General features: G+C 34.7%; 1 protein-coding gene across 1 annotated transcript in view; it reads right to left on the bottom strand.

Annotated features, from left to right (window-relative positions):
- The window catches only part of DOK6 (docking protein 6), a 247241-nt gene that overhangs the window by 212713 nt on the left and 21777 nt on the right, over nt 1-12751 (bottom strand). The gene's annotated exons all lie outside the window — the stretch shown is intronic.

The raw sequence follows: 12751 nt of genomic DNA on the forward strand, positions 1-12751 counted from the left end.
ACAATAGATTAAAATAATAGAAATATTAACAGGTCAATATAATTTTCATGCACTGTTATTTGCATCCCAAAGAAGAGCATCTTGAACTTACACATATATAGATCCTTAAACTCTTGCTTCTCACACTGTAACCATTATCTTCCCTTTATTACTGTCTCCTTTTATTTCCACTTCTTAAATTTCATATAATTTGTGTTTATCTCTTATTGTATGTTTGCAGTTATGAAGAAAAACAGTATCCCAAAGAACAACAGTGTCTCAGTCTTATGCTTCATAAAATGTGACAAATAATAATTAAGCACCTTGTACTATCCCTGCCTTGGAAAATTGTGGCACTAAAGCTGCATTATATGGGAAAACTGTTGTTTAAACATGTCTTAAAATGGCTTTTTGGTGGTCTCTTTGCAAACACATGTTTCTTCTTCCCAACACCCCCCACGACAAGTGTTATCTCAGGAATGTCCTGGGAAGGTGTCCTGAGGTGTTTCCCATTGGACCTTGTTAACCCCTTCCTGTGATTGGGTGTTCCTGTAAGCCCCTTGAGACTTCTAATTGGTTAACCTGTGATTCTCCCTAACCCTATAAAAGTAACATTCCCAACAATAAACTCTCTCTTGCCTCCTCTCCACGCCGGTGTGCTGTCTCTGTACCAGCCATGGGACCACGTGGGTGCTGGGGGGAGGGGAGGGCACCTCTCCCCTCCAGGCTCGGGGCCAGAAACCCCTGAAGAAACCCCTGGAATTCCCTTTCCCCATCCCTCAAGACGTCGGAATGGTTCTTCAGATGGAGATGGAACTAGAACTGGGCTCCCCCACGTCGTGGGTGGGGAAAGGGATCCAGAGAAAGTCGTTCAAATTTTTAATATACAAATAGCATCTACATTTTTCAGAAGTATGACAAGTATACATGTTTGTATATTTGTACATGTTGTTGGTTGAATACATGCCTAATGACAGGAGGAGAAAAATTACCAATCCAAGCTGAAGAAGGAGCATTAGTTCTCTAACAGAGCTTTGCACCACCACAAATTATTGATACTGAACCAGTGTGTTTATTTCAGAATCTAGTGAATAGATCTGACAGCAGAAAGCTGTCTGCTGCATTCAGTCATTGGGACCACTTCATGATGAAGGAGAAGGTGACACTGATTTGTAGAGAACAAATTTAAGACTTGGTTTCTTGATATATTTAAACCAATGAATCACTTGAATGTATTTGCATAATTGCATATAGTTACTCCCCTAAGAGTTCTGTCCATTTTGTACAGTATCCTTTGCAAACATTAAATATTCCTACAGGAAATGTTTCTATATAATTTGGACTTAACACTGGTATGCACAACTTTCAGTATATTACTGTTACCACTGTATCAATGGAGTTTCGGCTTTACTGACTTACAAGTCTTTCTTTTCTTCTTAGAGATAAACAGAGAGATTACCAAAAACAACCATACATACCCCCAAAACTGTCATTTCTCAATATATTAATAACACTGTTTATAACCGAGTCTTTTCACTTTCAACACATTTAAAAACACCTACTATGCTAATTACTAAATTCAAAGGGGAAAGGAGGAAGGTAAAAGAGGAGGGAAATGTAAAAATACAAATCAGCAGCTTTAGGAAAGTTTTAATCATCAGTTAAAACTGAAAATTCAAGAGGTAGAAAAGCTAATAAATAAAAAATGTTCTTGCACAACCACACAATAATTAGTGTGGGTATGCAATAACTAAACCAAATTTCTGGAGATGCCCTAAGGCAGGCAAAAAGTAATATCCAATATCCTTTGATCCATTTTGTGAAAGTTTAACTACACTTTTCGAGAAGAATTTAAATTAGTGCTCTGATCCACAAGTAAAATCCAGGTGCCAAAATGCAGGATCTCTTCCCCTACCTAAGCGTTAATTTGAAATTCTAAAGTGAAAAATAACCAGGCAATCAACAGTTAGATAACTTCACTTTCTCAGACAGTGCCACCTTGTTGAATTTGATAGCTACACCCAACTCTGAGCAAGAGCAAGGACAAAGTCTCAATTCATCACATGGTTTCACCAATAACACCATATTTCTTTTCTGTAAGTCATCACTCCCCTGGTTTCAGGTTTCTTAAACCATTGCTCCTTCAGGAACTGGAACTGATTGCTCTTTTCTGCTCAACCAGCGAAGCCCTTTCAATTCAACAACAGAGCGAACCGAAACCTCGCTGTCCCAATGCTCTTTGACTGGATTTGGAAGTACTCAGCGGAGCATGAAAAGTGTTCCTTCTCTCATAGAGCCAACTTCCCACAAAAAGTGATTATTTTGTTTGTTACGTACATTTAGGACAGTTGTATGTTCAAATATATAAATGATAATATATTTTCAAAAAGTATCTATAAAGGATAATGAATGTAAATGACAATGACCTTCATACACGTTTATTGTAAAACCATGAACCACTGTTTGGCACAGGCATTTCTTCATCTCGTTACTTTAACCAATGCTAAGATATTTTATCAGTTATGCATCCATTGACTGATCTCAATGTAAGGCTTATCATCACTCCTTTGCTAAAATGTACATCCCTGTGTAGAAAAAAACCCAAAGAACCTATTGGTCTATCCAGAAAAATCAAATTGCTACCATTATTTACCTTCAATTGTGTACAAAACAACCAAGAGAGTGAAGTATGAATCACTATAATCATATAAAGAGGATAATACTTGCAGCAGTAATGAGACATATGATAAGAAACAATAGGAATTGTGATTTTACTTGGAAAAAAATCTAATAAAAAAGTCTCTCAGAATTAAATTATAGTCTATTACATAGCACAGAGCTTTTCAAAATTGCAAAACTGCTGTCTTTATTTTATTATTCACCCCGAACTAGCAGCTCTCATAAACTTTCCAAATTCAATTGCTCCTACCCCAGCCCAATTTTCCCATCCAATTTGTATTAATACAATCACAGCACTGAATGGTTCCCTTGTGAGAATGCAGGCCCTTAAAAGAAAAGGCTAGATGTAGTTAAGGTACTTAACAAAGACATCATACTTTCCTTAAAGAAATAAAATTAATAAACTAGAAAACTTTACCTTACATGGTCAAATTTTAGTGACTATTTCTATACTTGAGTGTTTGAAGTCAGTAGACTTGCTATTAATAGACTAGTTACAGTAAACAGAAAGTCAAATCAGTATTCTTGTTCAAAACTCCTATAGATTTCTAGTAACCCCTGAATCTAGACAAATCACAATGCAAAATCAGCTAAGCCACCAGGGAAGGAATTATTCATGAAAGTAAATGAGGATGGGAAAGGTAGCCAAAGAAAATTCACATTCAGACACACAGCAAGAGAGGCTGCAGTTTTGAGACGCACGGTACACCTCAAAACTCCACAACAAAGAATGTCATCCTCAGGACTAAGTCTGACACGTGATCAAGAATAATTCAACCAATCATTGGTTTTTTTCTCCATTCACTAATCCAGTTCACTTGTAGAGTATATGGAGCTAGAACTTGCATGAAGCACAACCATCTCTTTTTGAAGGAGGCACAAGTCAAACTCAGAAAAAAAGTGTGATATGGGAGCTAGTCTCACTAAAGGTCCCCTTTCAAACCCAAGGGTTTAGAGGACCTCTGAATGCCAAGCAGCTGCGTGTTTCTGCTGGACTCAGAAAGAGAGTTCTCCAGGCTGTCCATGGGTCAGATCAGAGCACGGATGAGGTAAAGAATGAAGAAAAAGCTTCCAGGAATGGCTAGTAACACATCCAGCCTAATTTTTTAACCTTTTCATACTATGCTGCTGTCCTGAGAGGCACAGAAATCATGGAGAGTAATAACTAAAATAAGAAAAAAGGAGAAGACACTACAGACATCAGAAAATTGACGGTATCTTGATTGTACCAGTAGTTTGGCTGGTATCTGATACAGGCTACGAAGTTTTCATAGCTCAATTCCAAAAGAAATACTAGAGGAAGAAGAGACACTAAATCTTTATGGATTAAGTTTCTTCTCATCCTGACTTTGCATTCTGAATTGGAATGGCCTTTCACTGCGGCATCAACAATGACTTTTAGTATTAATTCAATTTAACTGAATACAATTTAATTGTTTAAGAAAAATTAGTATTTTTATTTCCTGCCTTCCTTGTATGATACAAATTACTAAACTCCTTTCTGGAACCATGTAAAACTTGTAATGAGAGCACCCCTCCTTTAGGACTGGACCTACTGATTGAAACCCACCTACATGCCTGTACTGTCATCCTCAGGAGTGTTCTAGAACAGAATATGTTGTATAAGCAAAGCAGTAACCTGGACTGAGTCAGTCTCTAAATTCTTTATACAATTACCAGACAAAAATTGGAGCTAGGAAGAACATAAAATCTCAAGAGAAGGTTAGCTTTTTCAAAAACATGTTCAAATTCTATTTAATAAAGCTTTTGGAGTCTTGGAAAAATGTAAGAAAGGTCTACTTGGACAAGATAAAAGAATTTATGAAGTGATAATATGGAAAATATAGTCAGTATATGCGTGCCAAGAAAATGTGCACAATGGTTTGAAAGAAATCTCAAATATGTTTTCTGTCTCCTTAGTGAGTAATTAATATTTCAGTGTGTCATTTCTGCTTCTTGCTGCTACTGAAGTAAATATATTTTAGTGATAAATAAGCAAACAGTGATATGCTTGGGGTCAGGCATCATACCTTTGAATTATTGTTATTATTATTATTCTGATAAAATTTATTTTTAGTTTGAAATCTTGCAAGACAGAAGGACACTTTCAATATTGATTTAAGTAAAAAATTTCACAAGAAATAAGTGTCTTAACCCACTACTGAATTTATCCTAAAAAGTCCTTTCGTCCTTTTGTGCCGAAAGCTATTTTAGTCCCCTAAAAGCATACAGTGGGGAAAAAACTCTCAAAAAGAGAATGAAAAAGAAACAAAAGAAGTCTAATTATCCTTAAGTGATTCAAAGGGTATTGTTCTTGGCAAATTTTCTCCTTGGTACAACCATCAGAATTTCTATTAATGGGGGGAATGAACAATAGTTATTACTATAACAAAAAGCATGCAGAGGAGAAGTAAGGAAGCACTCATCCAGGTACCACAGTCCTATGTGAGTTAGAGCAGCACAAAGTACTAAAAAGTAGAAGATTTGAATAATACCTGTTCTTTTTCTGTTATCTTTACTTTCTGTCTCACGGTCTTATTAACAATATTTCATCTAGGATTTCAAGACTACCCAACATTATCTTCTGCATCCTTGACTTCTCCCTGGGATTTCCTATGCAATACAAGCAGAAGAGCATCTCAGAACTGCAGCCCATGTCTCCATGGGATCTGGGATGAGTTGTACTTAGAGGTATCTGTCTCTAGTTTTTGACAGCAGATTTCCAAATATACTCGAGTTCCTGACAGGTGATTTACCTATGTCGACTAAATGCAAGGAGTTCAGTGAGAAGAACAGAAGATCAAATATTCAGATCTGTTCAGCCTACACCTGGGCAATCATACATCATTCTGCGTTTTCAGAAAATAAATAGAAATTACAATCTCACATTTTGCAGGAAATACTGTTCTGGCAGCAAATAGCCAACAAAAATGTATCTGCCTTAAAAAAAAAAAAAAAAAAACCAAACCAAAAAAAACTTTAGTATGTTAGTATGATTCCAAATATTTTCAGTGATTATATGTATGAATGATATACCACCTAGGATAAAACAGTGGGCAAACTCTCCTCTTCCTTCCTTTGGAAGGCTTACAGGTGGATGCTTAAAAGATAGCAGCTTGCCATTCCAAGTAATCATTTAATCATGGTTCAGGCCCACTGGTATTAAACACAATGTTTAGCATAAGTAATTTTGAAGATACTCCTTTCAAAATGAAAAAAAAAAAAACACAAAACAAAACACTGAACCCAAAAGTCCCCTCTAAACCAGAGAGGAATTGAGAGAAAAAATAAATTTTCAACCCTAGAGAGAATTATACACATGGATTAAAAAAAAAAAAGGGGCAGTCAGTAGTTGGGTAACTAGAATCTAACTTGCACAAAACTCATATACCAAAATAGATAAATTAGTATCAGCTGAATTTTAGAAACAACACACTTTTTTGAGGCCTTCCAAATCAGAATCAATACCGTTCCAAATTCATATCTTGAAACAAAAATGGTTATTTATGGATTAGGCCAAAAATATTTGTTAAGTAAATTATTAATTCTAAGAGACTGTTTAAAAAAATATGAGAAGGGAAGGGCTGAAATCAAATGAAAGATAAAATTATTCTTTTGTTCATGAACTTTAGGTATCTGTGCAAACTGGCTGTATCCTTCTCATGTGAATGAGTATGTTTGGTGTGGAAAGAGCTCTTCAAAATCAGCTTCTAAGGAGCCAGCTGGAAAGAAGCAAATGATCAAACAAATGAGAAACAGACAATACTGTCAGTCAGTTCTTTGGCTTTAGAGAACTTAAAGCACATGATGATTCTTAATGGTTTGGTTTCCTTGGCAAAAAAATGAAATAATTGTTCAAGTCCCCGAGAGATCCATGACTCTCAGTGCTTAAAAGCTGTTTAATCTGGATTTGTTGAATTATACGCAGATTTGAGGACTTCATAATCTTCAAGCAGGAGGATTAATCAGTTAATACCTAGCATAAAATGTTCTATGAATATACTGAAACATAGGCACAACAATTCATGGAATTTTTTAATGAAAAACAAGACTGAACAAAACTGTGAGGAGGAAAGGCTTTCCATCATTTAAGATAATACAGAGAATAAACACTTTTAAAAATATAGCATGAGTAAGAAAATGGGCACTGATTTAATCAAAATGTCTTTGAAAAATAGATACTCTAAAACCTCATTTAAGTGTCCCTTACGTATCCAAAATTCTCATACAAAATGTCAGTAGCAAAAAAGTCCTATTTATGATAATACAGCATCCAAACTCAAAATACTGTATCATCCTGTGCAAATTGTTTACATATGTCACCACGCCATTTGCTGCCTGGCTCAACTAAATAAGTGGCACAGTTACAACGACGGTCACATCCTCAACAAATAGAACCAGCAGAGTGAGATTTAGGGCCATGCTGTGCCATTATGCAGTATGTCATATAAGTGGCTTCACAGCTACCAACTACTTAGGAAGTAAGCAGTTGTAGGATCTATTCCATGCAGGTATTAGAACAAGCTTTCTATAAAGCAAAAAAATAAGTTATTTGATGATTGAAAGCAAGATATATTCTATGTTTCAAATCTGCCTGATGTATTACACTAAAAGAGGAAGGAAGGACTATACAGTTACTGCAAGTGCTTCAAAAATCGATCAAATTTTCCAAGATTGTAAAGTTATGACACAAGAAAATGTCTATTAAGGCAGCAAAAAATTTAAAAACCATTGATTTCTGGGGGCTTAGGATCAATCTTTTTATGTCTGAAATTGAGTGTGCAACCATCACTCAAGGGGCAAGCAATCTCTTTAACCCCACCTAAGGGACACCCATTCTACCTCACTTCAAAATCAGAAAGAATTGTTTTTACTTGTCGAACTGTCATTTTCCTAATGATGACAACTTGCTTTTTTTCTCTGCCCGGTTTTACAGTCCTGAGTTGAGTGAAGATCAGAAATGAATGATCACTGTATTTATCAGTGCAAAGGAAGGATAAGGAATGTTATGATTCATCTCCGACACGATGCTAAAAGAGAAGCAATGTTGCTTTCTCAAGAACGTGATGATAGTTATAGGTCACATAAAGACCAGTCCACCATATAGTAAGTATCATTTAAATTCTCCTTCAACTGAAAGAAGACATTACCTCTATAACTATGAATCATAATAAAAGGTAAAGCTGTGCTTCAGAAAAAAATTTAGTTTTTCTTACTGTCACCCCTCTGATTTGCAACAAGTCCATCAGTTTTGTGCTTTTTAAAGGCACTCTCACACACACATTGTTATTATGCCACATCTTTTCCCCATCAGCATGTTCAGGAGAGATACTTTTGAAGGAAAAAAATGGCAGAGGGAAAAGGAATTGGAAAACATGACAGTATCTGACCTTGAAAGACTTCTGTATTTTTCATTGATCATTAAGAATGGGAAATAATTATTAACATTGAGCTAGCATGGCAGTTAAAATTTCTTCTGTAAAGGAAATCATGGACTGAAACAAAGAAGAATCTTAAATTCTGACAGTAGTACATTGATAAGCATTATTGACTATACAAGGGAATTGAAACGAACTTGGGTTTTTTATGGCTCCATCCCTTTTCTGTTTAACAGTTCATTCTGCCATTTGCAAAGACATGCTATTCCACTTATTTTTTGAATAATTTTTTGATTTAAAATTAATGTTGCGAGGGCTTCAAGAAGTATCATAAAAGGTTTCAAAGACAGCAGAGTGATTTAATTTTTATGCAGTGAACCCTGTAGCACTGTATTTCAACTGCCATGATGATATCTTCATATTTCATAAATGTTCTTCCTTATTTCAGGATTTCAGGATTAATTCAGATGAATTTCAGGATTTATCTCAAAAGTAGGCTGAGTAAAAAGAGTATCTGTTGAATAACATGGTTCCCTGGCATATACAAGTGGACTTAGAGAATCAAATCCTGCAGAATTATTCAAACATTTGGCTGTGTTGTTTATATTCTCAAATTCTGATGTATTTTCCTCTCAAAATCTATTAATTCATGCTTTTACTTTTATAGACATCCATCTGATAAACAAGAAAGTTGAAAATACATTTTAAAAAAAATTACCTAATTTTCATTCTAATTCAGAACAATGAGGATTTTCCTGTATTAGGAATGTGTTCAATTGTCATTTATATTCAAAACAAGAGTCTTGGTTTTCTGACAACAGCATTTTATGTGGAAACATAAATTTGAGGTAAAGTACTGTCATATCATCACAGAAACCAGTTGTTATCAGGGCTGAATAAGTGTTAGGATGCTTGTTAGAAATGTTTGTTACTTTGTGGGGGTTTGTTTTATTTTTTTACCCTGTAATTAATTGTTTGCAAGATTTTGTAGCTTTTTAAAGCACACAATATTAATGGGTCCTTAGTTAAAAGCAGAACAATAAAATCTGACTGAAGCTCCTTCCACTAATACAAAGACCATAAATAAGATAATTATATTTGTTGTGTTATTCAAAATGGTGGAGTTGTCTGCAGTGTGTACCTAGATATTAAACAGGTTTTTATTCCTGGCTTTAATTTTTACTTTCTCTGATGTATTACAATTAATCAAATCAATATTAGATATTTCTGTAAAAATACTTCACTTTTAATCTTATTATGTCCTAGAAATCTTATGTTTGTTTTTTCCCCAAACCAGAAACTTGCTTTGTTTATGCTACCTCAGACATATGTAAAAGCAAGAAAACAAAAACACCCCCAAAACAAAACAAAGAAACAAAAACACACAAAAAAAACCCCCAGCACAAAAAAACTAGAACCAACAAAAATAAACAACAAAAAACAAACAACCGAAAAACCCCTCAAAACTAATACCTGGCTGTAAAGAATTCAGCAGAAACTGAACCACATACCCAGGCACAAGGTCAGAAAAATGTTTTGGTTTTTGGGGTTTTTTTAAAATTTTTTCAGATAACTTTTTATAAAAACATTAATAGCAGCATTCTCTACCCTTAGGTTAATAACATTTTCCTTTTCTATATACATTCAGTGTCTTGCAGTTTATTCACTCTAGGTTCTAAACACTAAGGAGAAAAATCCAAAAGATATGCATATTTCAACTGTGAACTTTATAGCCTATTATGAACTCACATTTGAAACTTTCATCAGTATTATTATTAAATATTTTGTTATGACCAGTTATCATCTTTTTTGTATTCTGTTTGCCTTCTGCAAACATATTTCTGCTACTGCTCCTCAGTTACACTCCAGCAATAAAGCAAATGACATTAAAAAGTTTGTTTTATTGAATAACATATCTATTGTCTAGAATAAGTACAAATTGCAATTGATGAGCAATTACTAAACTCCAGGAGTTTAAAACTGGAATTCTCCTTTGGGCTTATATACAAAATATTAACCATGCAATAATTAGATTTATAATGCTGTAACTCAACATTTTTTTGTACAAATCTATACTCAATACTTTCTTTTGTACAAATCCAGCATAGCTATATGCTATAGAAAAGTATAATTCAAGACTTAAACTTTGTAAAGAATCTAGACCATATTTTCTAAAGGAAAGAACACATTTAAAATGTGAAAATGTGAAAATGTGTAAGTACTTAGTATTTAGTGCACCTGAAATTGTATTGTCTTAATAATGACTAGAATAAACCATTAAACAGGGCTAAAATACTTTGTCTAACTATGACATAAGTGGCATAATCCCCTAAGAAGATTTTTCTCCCCAGGAGGATAAATTTTAATTGCATTTTTTGTCAGTAGGAAGAATTATGGAAAATGATTTGTAGTTACAAAAGCTCTATAAACTAGTAGAAGATATACATTCCCAAATGTGACTAGTGGACCAGATGCTTTGAAAGTCATGAATGAAAGAATTTCATTTCCCAATTAAAAAACAGCCAACATATTATATTATTAATTAGCATATGCATATGTTCATTAAAAGGGATTGAGCGTGCCCTATTAGTATGTTTAACACTGAATTCTACTGAATTCTATGTGCTTAAGGTTAGGCATACAAACTTATACTTCTGCTTGAAGATCTGTTGAGGGTTTATGTGAGCCAGGCACTCAGGAGTTTTGATAGAAGGGTTCATACTGTTACTGCTGTTAATGACAAGTCCTAGTCTTCTTAAAGAGAAAAGGCATGTTCTGTCACATTTAACTAACATCGTCTGTATTTTACTGACAGAAAGTAAAATAGGAAGGTGAACTTGGGTGGTTTCAGTCACTGTAATCAAGTCATAAAATGGACCACATGGGCTTCAGGGTAGCTTCTGAAGTAATTAAAGAGGAAAATACAGATGAAATGATACAGATTTCTGGCAAAGAAGGTGGGAAATCAGTTAACAAATCACTGAGAATTCAGGATGAAATGAAGAAAAAAATGAGGAAGTAAGTCAGACTTGCAATGGAAGTTCTACACTACCACCATAAAAAGGTCACCTCTAAAATAACATTGTTGTATTAATATTGAGGCAACTAATTTAATATTAAATAGTAGTATATTAAACTGAATCTCTAGTGTAAAGTGGCAGTTTGATTCCTATTCTTCTGTCAGCATGCTTATTCAGGACACCTTACCCATGCTAAAAAGGGTCAGTCTCATGTGAATGCATAAGCAAAGGAAATTACTCCCATTTTTGTAAGAAAAATCACATGTTCATCTATTAATATCATTCCTATCAATGTAGGGCCTACTCTCCCACCTTCAAAGCACACCTTGATGACATTAATCTAAAATTATTTCATCTGCAGCTAGGGATATGCTTAACATAATGGAGACACCGCAAAATGAAACCAATTTATGTTATACAAATTGGTTTCTTTGCTCTAAAAGATCAGAAGAAGTGGTAAGGCATTTTATTATGGGTGTGAGGGAGGAAAAGAGTTGCAACACTTGAAGACTGGTTTCATACAGCTGTGCTTTTTACAGAAAGACAGGTGTTAAAAGATTCTGAGGAAACACATCCAGTAGATCTTTGGATTTGGGTTAGATCCCCTTGAAAAATCTAAAGAATGAAAGATTTAACCCAAAAGAACATTAAGTTTTAATAGCTTTGCATGCCTAGGCTCACCCACCCTTGTTGAAACACACATAACCAATATGTAAGACATTTTCCAACATAATAGTTGGTGCAAATGGTCTTTGAATGCTGCTACTAAAAGACCTTTAAGTATCTATCACTACTTGAATAGACAGGATGGCCAACCACTCTCAAACCATGGAGACTTTTAGTTATCCCATGTAAAATGCTTCATGCAGCCCTGTGGTCACCAAACCCATTATTCAGGAAGAACAACCTCTATCCCTTCCCGTTTGGTTTCTGCAGGACCACTAGCAGTGGCTTGGAAATAATTCTACAAGGAGATTCAACTTCATATTAGATCATATGTAAAATGAAAGATACATTTCTCCTCTTGGTGCTTTGCTACTCATGTGCTCAGATACGCATACAGAAGTCAACCCAGCTCTCCTTTAATTTCATCGTGTTAGACTGATGTATTTATAGGAAAAGAATAGCAAAACAACATATGGAACCAGAACTTGACATAAAATTGTTCTGCATAGTTCTGTAAGCTTCAAAGAAAATACCTACAAATGCTTGCATATAGTAGACACAGATTTAAAGAGGACTTGTCTTCTAAGAATTAAAAGCATTGATAATGTGAGAGAGTGGCATGCCAATACAGCAACAAAATTGTTCAAAGGCCTTTCAGACATAAAATTGTGAAGCTGGTTTATCTAGAAGTGACAAAATGCTTGAGATCTCAATATTCCTCAAATAAAAGCAAGAAAACATTAAATCCTAGAGTACAAGTGCACTGCACAAATTAACATACTTCAGTCAGTCTTAAACCCATATAATTCAATTTCTCACAGTGTTATTTAGTAAGTTCTTAGCTTCAGTTTTCTGTGAGAAGATAACCACACATGTTCCCATTTTCGATGGGAAGATTAAGGATCGCATAACACAAAGAAGGAAAATCCTATCTTACATAAAATGGCTTAAATCTGACAGACTGAAATCAAGATCTTCCTTTTTATATTGGGTTCTGACTCTAAGCCACCAATACTGTCATTCCAGAGG

This window comes from Pipra filicauda, unplaced genomic scaffold, assembly GCF_003945595.2.
Source record: "Pipra filicauda isolate LSUMZ 115617 unplaced genomic scaffold, ASM394559v2 scaffold61_size3293851_pilon, whole genome shotgun sequence".
Taxonomy (NCBI): Eukaryota; Metazoa; Chordata; class Aves; order Passeriformes; family Pipridae; genus Pipra; species Pipra filicauda.